A 12,357-nucleotide genomic window follows, 5' to 3' on the forward strand; every position below is an offset into this window, starting at 1 on the left:
GTTTTAGCTCTAAATTTAAATCCATTTGAGCCCTATAAATACTCTAATCTTTCCTACTTGACATAGCAAGAAAAAGAGACTGAAAATAGGGTTTAGAGTGTGAAAACTCTATGAGAAAGTTGAGTCCCTCCTCCTTGAGCTTAGAGGTTATTCTAAGAGAGGTGTGTGAGGGATACCTTATAAAAGTGGGGTGTAAAGATGTTGAATCTCAGATTTTGATGATTGAAGCAATTGATATATTTAAGATCTGATATACGTTTTGAGTAATATAGGAAGCTTCGATCAGGAAGATACAATTAAAGTAGGAAGAATCATGTTGGGTCGAAGTGGAATATGTCAGAAGATTGGACCTCGAGCCAGAGGATCGATCGACGTATCGGCAGAAGACTTCGGGTCATGGGTTCGAGCATCAGGCCAAGAAGAGCAAAAATTACACGAAGAAAATCGGAGTTCCAAAGGTCAATTGGCCAATTAGGCAATGTTAGGATCAAGAGCGATTGACACTAAAAGGGGGGTGAATTAGTGCAGCGGTAAAATCACGTCAGTTTTAAAACTTCATTTCAGTAAAACTGGTTTTCGATTTAAAACTGTTTTATAAATATCTTAACTTGAAACAAATTTATAAATGTATTGAAAGTAGTGAGCTATTAAAGAGGTTTGTAGTAAAGGTAAATTGCTCAAAGAAATGCAAACAAGATTTTAGAGTGCTTCGGTCGTCGTGACCTACATCCACTTCACCGATTCCTCTTCCGTCGAGGCCACCGGCAACCACTATCGGTCTTCCTTCAATAGGCAAAGACCAACCACCTTTTACACCCCTCTTCTCCTTTTACCGGGTTTAGGAGATAACCCTTACAAGCACACACACTCCTCTCTAAACAAAAATCTAAGTTTAACTAGAGGAGGGAATTCACTTGTGATCGCAACAGTGTTTTCTCTCTTTTGATCTCTCTGTGGTTGTGTGTTTTAACCAAAGATGAAAGGGGCATTTATAAGCTTCATGTTGATTCAAACTTGGAGCCTAAAACATTCCCATCCTGGGTTCCCCAAGCACGGGCGGTACCATCGCCTATGCTGGGCGGTACCACGGCCAACGTCTAACGGTACCACCATTTGGGGCGTAGTGCTAGGCTGTGTTAGGATCAGAGCGGCACTAAGAGGGGGGGGTGAATTAGTGCAGCGGATTGAAACTTGTAAGTTTGAAATCAATTTCATAAATGTGTAGAGATTTCGATTCGACGAAGGATGACTTAGTAAAAATAGCTTGAGTAAAGGAAGGAGATGAAAACTGAAAGTTTGCTGCTAAGTAAATAAATGTTTCAGAAAGTTAAACACTCACACATTCAAGGAACACCAAAATTTAAAGTGGTTCGTTCAAATGACCTACATTCACTTGCGAAGCCTTCTTCAATGAGGCTCCCAATTTCCACTAGCAAATCACTTTGAAGGGAAAGGACCAAATACCCCTCTTACAACCTTTTTACAAGTGGTTCACACTCTTACAGATTTTTCAAAGAGAAAGAGGGAGGTGAACACTTAAGCTATTGAAAATAAGACTTTGCCAAAGCTTTTTCTCAATTTGTAACTTCTTAAGAAGGTGTCTTCTTTGCTAAGAATTGAGGGGTATTTATAGACCCCAAGAGAATTCAAATTTGGGCTCCAAATTTTGAATTCCTTTGGGTTCTCGGAGATGGCGTTGCCACCGCCTATCGGTGGCGGTGCTATCGCCTGTCAATGTCACATTGATCGTTTACTAGCGGTGCCACCGCCCAGCCCAGTGGTACCACCGTCCGATCCTTCGAGTTTTGGGTAGTGCCACCGCCCGTCCTTACGGGTCATTGGTTGGGCTCCAAATTTGGCCCAAACCAGTTCATATTAGGGCCTAGTTGGCCCCTAACTAGGTTATAGGATTAACTCTTAATCTTAACTAAAATTACATGTAAACTACGAAATTAATACATAGTCTTAAGTAGGTTTTTAATTGGCAATGTCGAGTTTCCTTCCGACGAGCTTTCCGGTGAACTTACGGCGGACTTCCGATACACCCTCGGATTTCTTTCAGTGGACTCCCAACAGGCTCCTGGTCTTGTGGTGAGTTCAACAAGTCTTTGGCAAGTAGTCAAACCTTCTCGGTGATCTCCGCGAACCTCCGACGATCTTTCCGGTGGACTTCCGAATACTTCGACAGGTCCCCGATTCCTTCTTGAACACCCATCGAACACGACTCCAATAAACTTGTTTTATGTCTTCAAGCTATTGTAGTTAATCCTATACACTTAAAACAAAACTTTGATCGAGACAATTAATCCTAAACAATTAATCAAGTTGTATGGCATGTCATTGGTCCCTCAATGCTTCGTCCGATTCTTCGGCACATCGTCCTCTCTTGCGGCCTATTGTCGAATTGGCCAGTTGACTTCGCAACTCCGATATCCTTGGCATAATCTCCATTCTTCTTGGCCCGATGCCCGAATCCACGGCTTGAAGCCTTTTGTTGATACGTCGATCGATCCACCGGCTTGACGTCCAATCTTCTGACATGTTCCTCCGGTACAATATGATTTTCCTGCTTTAAATGTCTCATCCTGATTGAAGTATCCTATGTCACTCAAAACACAGATTAAATTAGAAACACATATCAAGTGGTTTCATCATCAAAATACGAGATTCAACAATCTCCCCCTTTTTGATGATGACAACCATTTGATGATGGAGTTAACCTTAACTCCCGGAGTTTAAACAAACTCCCCCTATCAATTTGGCTTATTGATAGAAACTCTTGGATTCAAAACTCCAAGCAACATGTCATCATACTTCTCCCCCTTTGTCATCAACAAAAAGGAGAAGTTCCAACTCTTATGTGTTTAGAGATAAAAAGTTCAAACCATTGCATAATAAACATAATATCAAATTTTATCATCATGCAATCTAGCAATTAAAGATGTGCAAGTTTAGCAACTGTTTGTTTCTCTTTAGGCTACAAGCTAGTAATTTTTATGATATGCAAGTTTTGCTACATACAAGCTAGCAAAAATTTCGAAAGTAAATGCATGATAGCTTTCTTGTGTAAGCTCATGATTCTTGCTTCCTATTGCAATGTGCAAGTTGCAAGTTTTGCTTCTTGAGATAGACAAGATAGCACTTTTACAATTTTTGTTTCTTAAGATAGGCAAGCTTATGATGTTCAAGATAGCAAGCTCTTTCTTCTCTTTTGAGAAGTATCATTTTTGCTTCTTTAGAAAAATGCCAAACTAGCAAGAGACAATGTTTTACACTAGGCAAGCAAACAATTTGGCAAGTGTTACATTTGCATCTTCTCTTTAGATGTGAAAGAAGGTAAGCAAGTTTTTGTATTTTCTTGACTTGTGCAAGCTAGCTAATTTCTCTTTGAGATGACCCTTTACATCAATTCAAGATAGCACATTAGCAACTCTTTCTCCCCCTTTGTCATTGGCAAAAAGAAAGGAAGACCCTTTACATCAATTTTTAAATCATGATAAAGGTAAGTATCAATCTTATTTGTGCATCATTATGTTTTCAAATTAAAATATACACAATTTCAAAACTTTACATTTGTATCCTTACTTCATGCATTATACAAATAAATTAATCACTATGGGCATATCATAATACATCATTTTGGTAACAAATCATAGATTTACGTCTAAACTCAGATTTACGTCTAAACGCAGTTTTAGGTCTAAACGCAGATTTACGTCTAAACGCAGATTTACGTCTAAACGCAGTTTTACGTCTAAACGCAGATTTACGTCTAAACTCAGATTTACGTTTTAAACTCAGATTTACGTCTAAACGCAGATTTACGTCTAAACGTAGTTTTACGTCTAGACGCAGATTTACGTCTAAACTTTGAAACTCGTTTGTATACTCGCAGAAGGCAGTATGTAGTTGAAATCAAGACGTAAACATGAACTGAGATCTGATGATTGAGCGAGGAAAGCCGATTTACCTCTGAATGCAGTTTTACGTCTAAATGTTAAAACTCGTTCGTAAAATTGTAGAGGACAGTTTGCAGTTATCAATAGGATCAAAATGTAAGTGTAAACTGCAAAGAAGCTCGTTCATAAAAGCACGGAAGACAGTTCTGCAGAATCAAACGTAAACGTAAACTGTAATGTATGAAAATGCGAATTTACGTCTGAATGCAGATTCGGAAGAACAGCACTTAGAACTTGTTCGTGAAGGCGCAGAGAGCAGTAGTAATGAAGGAGGTTTGCAGTAATGATAAAGTGCTCGAAAATAAACGCAAACCAGAGATTTAGAGTGGTTCGGTCAGCCTTGACCTACTCCACTTTTGGCTTCCTCCACCGACGAGGTTGCCGACGTCAACTAGGGGCCTTCCTTCAATAGGCGAAGGCCAAACTGCCCTTTTACAATTTCTCTCCTTTTGACAGGCTCAGGAGACAACCTTTACAGACCTTTCTCTCCTCACTTTACAACTGAAAACTTGAAGAACAGAAGGAGGAGACTTAAAGGCTTTACAACACTTTTGAGCTCTTAGAATCACAGAAAAGATCAAGATTTCGGTGTAGGTCTGTATCTTTTCAGTGCTGAATGGGTGGGGTATTTATAGGCCCCAACCCAATTCAAAATTCGAGCTCAAAACCATCAAATCCCGGAATTCCGGGATCAGGCGGTTGCACCTCTTGACTGGAGAGGTTGCACCGCCTGGCAGAGCTCGAAGACTGAGCTCAGGCGGATGCACCTCTCTGTCAGGGGTGGTTGCACCTTTCTGCCAGAGCTCGAAGACCGAGCTCAGGCGATGCATCACCTGTCCAAGGAGGTTGCACCTCTCTGCCAGAGCTCGAAGACCGAGCTCGGTGGTTGCACCTCTCGGCCGAGCTCGGAACTTGAGCTCTGGCGGTGCTACCTCTTGACAAAGGAGGTTGCACCGCCCAGTCTCACTTGGAGACTGAGCCGTGGGCTGTTGCACCGCCTGGCTGGAGCGGTTGCACCGCCCAGTCTCGCTGGGAGACTTAGCCTGGGCGGTTGCACCTCCCTGCCTGGGCGGTTGCACCTCCCACAGCTACTTGGGTTCGAATGGGTTGAACCATTCGACCCAACTTGAGTTCTTCAGGGGCCCAATTGCCCCAGGATTAAGCTAATGGGATCACCTCCCATTTCTAACTTAATCACCGTGCTAACTATGATTAAATCTAAGACAATTTCTACAGCTTTGCTTCGGTACGTCAATCGCTTCTTCCGGCGAGTTTCCGGCGAACTTCCGTCGATCATCCGATGAACCCTCGGTGATGCTTCTGCGGACTTCCGACAAACTCCTGGACTTTGCGACGATCCACTTGGCGAGTTCCGACGAGCTTCGCTTGGCAAGCTTCTGGACTTCTCGGATCTGTTCTCGCTGAACCTCCGACGACCGTCCGAACTTCCGTCGAACTCTAGAACTCCCAACGTGATCATGATCTTCACTCCGGCGCAACACCTGCTGCTTGTCTAACTTTCATCGTAGTTAATCCTGCACACTTATCTCAACACATAGATTAGATAACAAATGACAATTGACTTCATCATCAAAATCCCAGATTCAACAATATCCCCCTTTTTGATGATGACAATCAATTGATAAAGGAGTTGTCCTTAACTCCCCCTATCTATATGCCATAGTTGAGATAAGTCAACCTTGAATTCAAGACCTAAGAATTCAAGTGACGTATTGATAAGTTAGATCAGTTAAACTTATCAATGCTCCCATCATGTTGCCCATCATGATGTATCTCTTCAAGAATGATGTCAAGGCATGACATACATCATCAAGTTTGTATGATAGTGTTTGTAACTATTCATCATGTAATCATATAAAGCTACGAAGGACTTTTTACATGATGCACACATTTGAGATTTTCTAGCAAGTTTGCATTTTCTTCACAATATAGAATATCAAATCAAGACATGATGCAAACTATAGTGCATGTTCACATATCTCTTGGTGATGCAAGGATGGCATAACTATAACATTGTTTATAGCATCACCCAAGTATTTGCAACTATGACATAGACATGATTATGGCAGTTCAGCTATGACATAGTGTTTATCAATTCATATGTTTCTCCCCCTTTGTCATCAACAAAAAGCATGATAGCATTATCAAGTACATAAAGGAAGTCATGACACATATAATTCTTTGAATATCTCTTTATTGTTTGTTGCTTGAAGGAGAAAAGTCATTTTTCAAAAAGTTTTCATAAGAGTGTACAGGAACATCCCATTTTTAGCATACAAACCGAAAAATGAACTTCTTACATGCATTTGGTTAAAATATTTGTCACATGATTTGCAACATGTAATAAACTAGTTTAAGTATTCGGACACATCAACATTCCTAATTCTCTTCTTATGTAATCAAATTGTTCTTCACATAGTGGTTTTGTAAAGATATCAGCTAGTTGATGTTTGGTATCAATAAACTCTATGGTTACATCATGATTAGTGACATGATCTCGTATAAAGTGATGTCTAATATCAATGTGTTTTGTTCTTGAGTGTTGTATAGAATTTTTAGTTAAGCATATTGCACTCGTGTTATCACATTTAATGGGAATATCTTTAAGATTCACTTTGTAATCTTCTAAAGTGTTTTTCATCCATACAACTTGTGCACAGCATGCACTTGCTGCAATGTATTCAGCTTCGGTTGTTGATAGGGCAACCGAGTTTTGTTTCTTAGATGACCAGGATACAAGGGCATGTCCTAAAAATTGACATGATCCTGATGTGCTTTTTCTGTCTAATCTACAGCCAGCGAAGTCCGCATCAGCATAAGCTGTTAATTCAAAATTTTCTGATTTTGGGTACCATAATCCTAGATTGGTAGTTCCATTAAGATATCTGAGTATTCTTTTGACTGCTTTGAGATGAGATATCTTAGGGTCTGATTGAAATCTAGCACAAAGTCCTACACTGAACATGATGTCTGGTCTGGTGGCAGTGAGGTAAAGTAAACTTTCTATCATACCCCTATAGGTTTTTTGATCGAAGCTTTCTCCATTCTCATCAATTTCTAACTTAGTGGAGGTGCTCATAGGAGTGTCAATGGCTTTTGAATTATTCATTTTGAACTTCTTTAGCAAACTCACAGCATATTTGGTTTGACTAATAAAGATGTCATTGCTTAGTTGTTTGATTTGTAGGCCTAAGAAGAATGTTAACTCTCCCATTAGACTCATTTCGAATTCATGACTCATAGTTTTCGCAAAGGATTCACAAAGAGATTCATTTGTAGAACCAAAGATAATATCATCAACATAAATCTGAACAATGAGAAAATTATTTTCAAAATTCTTGATAAACAATGTAGTATCAACCTTGCCTTTTATGAAATTATTTTCAATGAGAAAAGAGCTAAGTCTCTCATACCAAGCCCTTGGGGCTTGTTTTAAACCATAGAGAGCTTTAGTTAATCTAAACACATGATTAGGGTAGCCATTATTTTCAAATCCAGGAGATTGTTCAACATAAACTTCTTCGGAAATGAAACCATTTAGAAAAGCGCTTTTAACATCCATTTGAAATAACTTAAAATTATTGCAACTAGCGTAGGCAAGGAGCATCCTTATGGCTTCCAATCGAGCTACAGGTGCGAAGGTTTCTTCGTAATCGATACCTTCTTCTTGGTTGAAACCTTTGGCCACTAATCTAGCCTTGTTTCTAACTACGATACCATTTTCATCTTGCTTGTTTCTAAAGACCCATTTAGTACCAATTACTAAATGGTCATTTGGCCTAGGAACAAGCATCCATACCTCATTTCTCTCAAATTGATTTAATTCATCTTGCATTGCGATAATCCATGAATCATCTTTCATGGCTTCATCAACACATTTGGGTTCAATTTGGGAGAGAAAAGCGGCGTTGGCACAAAAGTTTTTAAAAGAAGATCTTGTTTGAACCCCCTTTGATGTGTCTCCTAGGATTAGCTCCTTAGGATGAGCATCTATATACTTCCAATCCTTGGGTAAGGATGTTTCGGAAGTGGATGCATCCAAGTTGCTAGTTGGAGACGGGGTTTCGTTTAAATTCAAGGAATCAAAATTAACATCATCATCAAGATCATTTTTCTTAATTTCTGAAATCTCATTGAAAACAACATGGATGGATTCTTCAATAATTAAGGTTCTTTTATTGAAGATGCGAAAAGCTTTAGAAACCGAAGAATAACCAAGAAAGATTCCTTCATCAGATTTAGCATCGAATTTTCCTAAGTTATCCTTTTCATTCAAGATAAAACACTTACACCCAAAGACTTTAAAATATGAGACATTGGGTTTTTTGTTATTCCACAATTCATAAGGAGTTTTGGTGAGTAAGGGTCTTACTAGGACTCTATTTAAAATATAGCATGCAGTGTTTACAGCTTCGGCCCAAAAATATTTGGGTAGGCTATGTTCATTCAACATGGTTCTTGCCATTTCTTGTAAATTTCGATTTTTTCTTTCTACTACCCCATTTTGTTGAGGATTTCTTGGAGTAGAGAAATTATGGTTGTATCCGTTGAGTTCACAGAATTCTTGGAAGTCATGGTTTTGAAATTCTCCACCATGATCACTTCTAATTGACGAAATCATAGATTCCTTCTCATTTTGAACAAGTTTACAAAACTTGGTAAAATATCTAAAGCATTCATTTTTTTGTTTTAAGAAGTAGGTCCATGTATATCTGCTGTAGTCATCAATAATGACAAAGGCGTATTTACTACCTCCTAGACTCGATGTAGAGATTGGTCCGAACAAGTCCATATGGATCAATTGTAAGGGTCTAGAGGTGCTTATTTGATTCTTAGCTTTGAAGCTACCCCTAATTTGCTTACCTAATTGGCAAGCATCACATACATTATCTTTGATGAACTTGATATGAGGAATTCCTCTTACAAGTTTTCTAGATGATACTTGAGTGATTAGTTTCATGCTAGCATGACCTAATCTTCTATGCCATAGCCAAGCATCCTCATTCATAACGGCAAAGCACATTTCATCACATAAGTCATTGATGTCAATAGTGTATACGTTGTTTTGTTTTAATGCAATCATAGATATATTTTTGTGTGGTTTTTCAATGATGCAAGCATTAGATTCAAATCTTATAATATATCCTTTATCACATAATTGACTAATGCTCAAGAGGTTATGTTTTAAACCATCAACTAGTAAAACATCTTCAATAGAGAGGTTGGATTTGTTACCTATGGTTCCTTTGCCAATGATTTTACCCTTGTTGTTGTCTCCGAAGGTGACATATCCTTCGTCTATGCTAGTGAGCTTAGAGAATTGAGATGGATCTTCGGTCATATGCCTTGAGCATCCACTATCAAGGTACCATTTCTTGCTCCTAGCTTGCGATTGTTTAGTTTTCTACAAGAAAGGATGATGTTTAGGTACCCATTTCCTTTTGGGTGCCTCATAAATAGATCTACATTTTCTAACATGTTGCATAGAGTTTATCATGGTTCCTTTAGGAACCCAAATTAATTTGTTTGGACTTATTTTCTTGAATGGACAACAATGTGTCTTGTGTCCCGATTTGCAACAAAAGTTGCACTTGGTTTGGTGTTGAACATGTAAGATGGAGCCTTTTATGAAGGTGGTTGGATTTTGATGAGGATTTCTCACAAATCCAATCCCGCTCCTTTTTGGAATGTGACCCTTGTTTGCAAGGATCATGTTTAATGACTTGCTACCAACCTCGAATTTCTTCAAGGTGTCCTTGAGTAGCAGATTTTCTTTTTGCATAGTTTCTAAATCATGACATTTGATACATGAATTTATACTATCATGATGTTCGACTTTTAACTTATCAAACTCACAAGTAAGATTATCATGCATCTTTTTCAGCAATTTATATTTTCTACTTACACTCTTGCATTCGTCAAATAAGTCATTGAAGGCATTTAATAATTCATCGAAAGATAAATCAGCATCTATTGAATTTGTTACCTCGTCTTCGATGGCCATTAAGGCGTAATGAGCAACTTGCTCGGTGTTGGACTCCTCTTCCTCAGATGCGCTCGAATCATCCCATGTTGCTTGGAGCGCCTTCTTCTTTGTTGTTCTTTTCTTGACTTGGGGACAATCACTCTTGTAGTGTCCCGGCTTTTTACATTCGTAGCAGATCACTTGGTCCTTCTTGGGTTCAAGTTTATTTTTCACATCGTTTTTAAACTTGTTTCTTTTGAAGAATTTCTTAAACTTTCTTGTCAAAAGTGCCAAGTCATCATCACAGTCCTCATCACTTGAGTTTTCTCTCAAGTGGCATTCAGAAGTTTTAAGTGCTATATCCTTCCTATTCTTTGGAAGGATGTCTTCTTGCTCTTCATGAGCTTTGCAAGTCATTTCGTAGGTCATTAATGACCCGATTAGTTCTTCAAGAGGGAAATTTCGCAGATCTTTTGCCTCTTGAATAGCGGTGACTTTAGGATCCCAACTCTTAGGAAGGGATCTTAGTATCTTATTAACAAGCTCAAAATCCGAAAAGCTCTTTCCGAGTCCTTTTAGACCGTTGACGACATCCGTGAAATGGGTAAACATGTCGCCAATGGTTTCACTCGATTTCATCCGAAAGAGTTCGAAAGAGTGTAACAGCAAATTGATTTTTGACTCTTTTACTCTACTTGTGCCCTCATGGGTCACTTCAAGTGTGTGCCAAATATCAAATGCAGTTTCACAAGTTAAAACACGGTTAAACTCGTTTTTATCGAGTGCACAAAATAAGGCATTCATAGCCTTTGCATTTAGAGCGAAAGCCTTCTTCTCCAAATCATTCCAATCGATCATTGGAAGAGAAGACTTTAAAAAACCATTCTCGACAAGATTCCATAATTCAAAATCCATAGAAATAAGAAAGATCCTCATTCGGGTCTTCCAGTAGGTGTAGTCCATCCCATTAAACATGGGTGGACGTGTAATAGAATGACCCTCTTGATTTCCGGCGTAAGTCATCTCTCTTGGATTTTAATCCTTTTGAGAGTTAACCGGGCTCTGATACCAATTGTTAGGATCGAGAGCACTAAGAGGGGGGGGGTGAATTAGTGCAGCGGAAATCTTACAGCGATTAAAAACCAAAAGCTGCATTCGTTCAAAAACTATTATGATGCAAAAGCAAATTCTCAGTTTGTATCTAAGTGCAGTTTGCGTCTAAGCGCAGATTGCGTCTAAGCGTAGTTTTGCGTCTAAGCGCAGTTTACGTCTAAACTCAGATTTACGTCTAAACGCAGTTTTACGTCTAAACGCAGATTTACGTCTAAACGCAGATTTACGTCTAAACGTAGATTTACGTCTAAACGCAGTTTTACGTCTAAACGCAGATTTACGTCTAAACTCAGATTTACGTCTTAAACTCAGATTTACGTCTAAACGTAGATTTACGTCTAAACGCAGTTTTACGTCTAGACGCAGATTTACGTCTAAACTTTGAAACTCGTTTGTATACTCGCAGAAGGCAGTATGCAGTTGAAATCAAGACGTAAACGTGAACTGAGATCTGATGATTGAGCGAGGAAAGCCGATTTACGTCTGAATGCAGTTTTACGTCTAAATGTTAAAACTCGTTCGTAAAATTGTAGAGGACAGTTTGCAGTTATCAATAGGATCAAAATGTAAGTGTAAACTGCAAAGAAGCTCGTTCGTAAAAGCACGGAAGACAGTTCTGCAGAATCAAACGTAAACGTAAACTGTAATGTATGAAAATACGAATTTACGTCTGAATGCAGATTCGGAAGAACAACACTTAGAACTTGTTCGTGAAGGCGCAGAGAGCAGTAGTAATGAAGGAGGTTTGCAGTAATGATAAAGTGCTCGAAAATAAACGCAAACCAGAGATTTAGAGTGGTTCGGTCAGCCTTGACCTACTCCACTTTTGGCTTCCTCCACCGACGAGGTTGCCGACGTCAACTAGGGGCCTTCCTTCAATAGGCGAAGGCCAAACTGCCCGTTTACAATTTCTCTCCTTTTGACAGGCTCAGGAGACAACCTTTACAGACCTTTCTCTCCTCACTTTACAACTGAAAACTTGAAGAACAAAAGGAGGAGACTTAAAGGCTTTACAACACTTTTGAGCTCTTAGAATCACAGAAAAGATCAAGATTTCGGTGTAGGTCTGTATCTTTTCAGTGCTGAATGGGTGGGGTATTTATAGGCCCCAACCCAATTCAAAATTCGAGCTCAAAACCATCAAATCCCGGAATTCCGGGATCAGGCAGTTGCACCTCTTGACTGGAGAGGTTGCACCGCCTGGTAGAGCTCGAAGACTAAGCTCAGGCGGATGCACCTCTCTGTCAGGGGTGGTTGCACCTTTCTGCCAGAGCTCGAAGACCGAGCTCAGGCGATGCA

This window comes from Musa acuminata, chromosome BXJ2-10 (genome assembly GCF_036884655.1).
Source record: "Musa acuminata AAA Group cultivar baxijiao chromosome BXJ2-10, Cavendish_Baxijiao_AAA, whole genome shotgun sequence".
Lineage (NCBI taxonomy): Eukaryota > Viridiplantae > Streptophyta > Magnoliopsida > Zingiberales > Musaceae > Musa > Musa acuminata.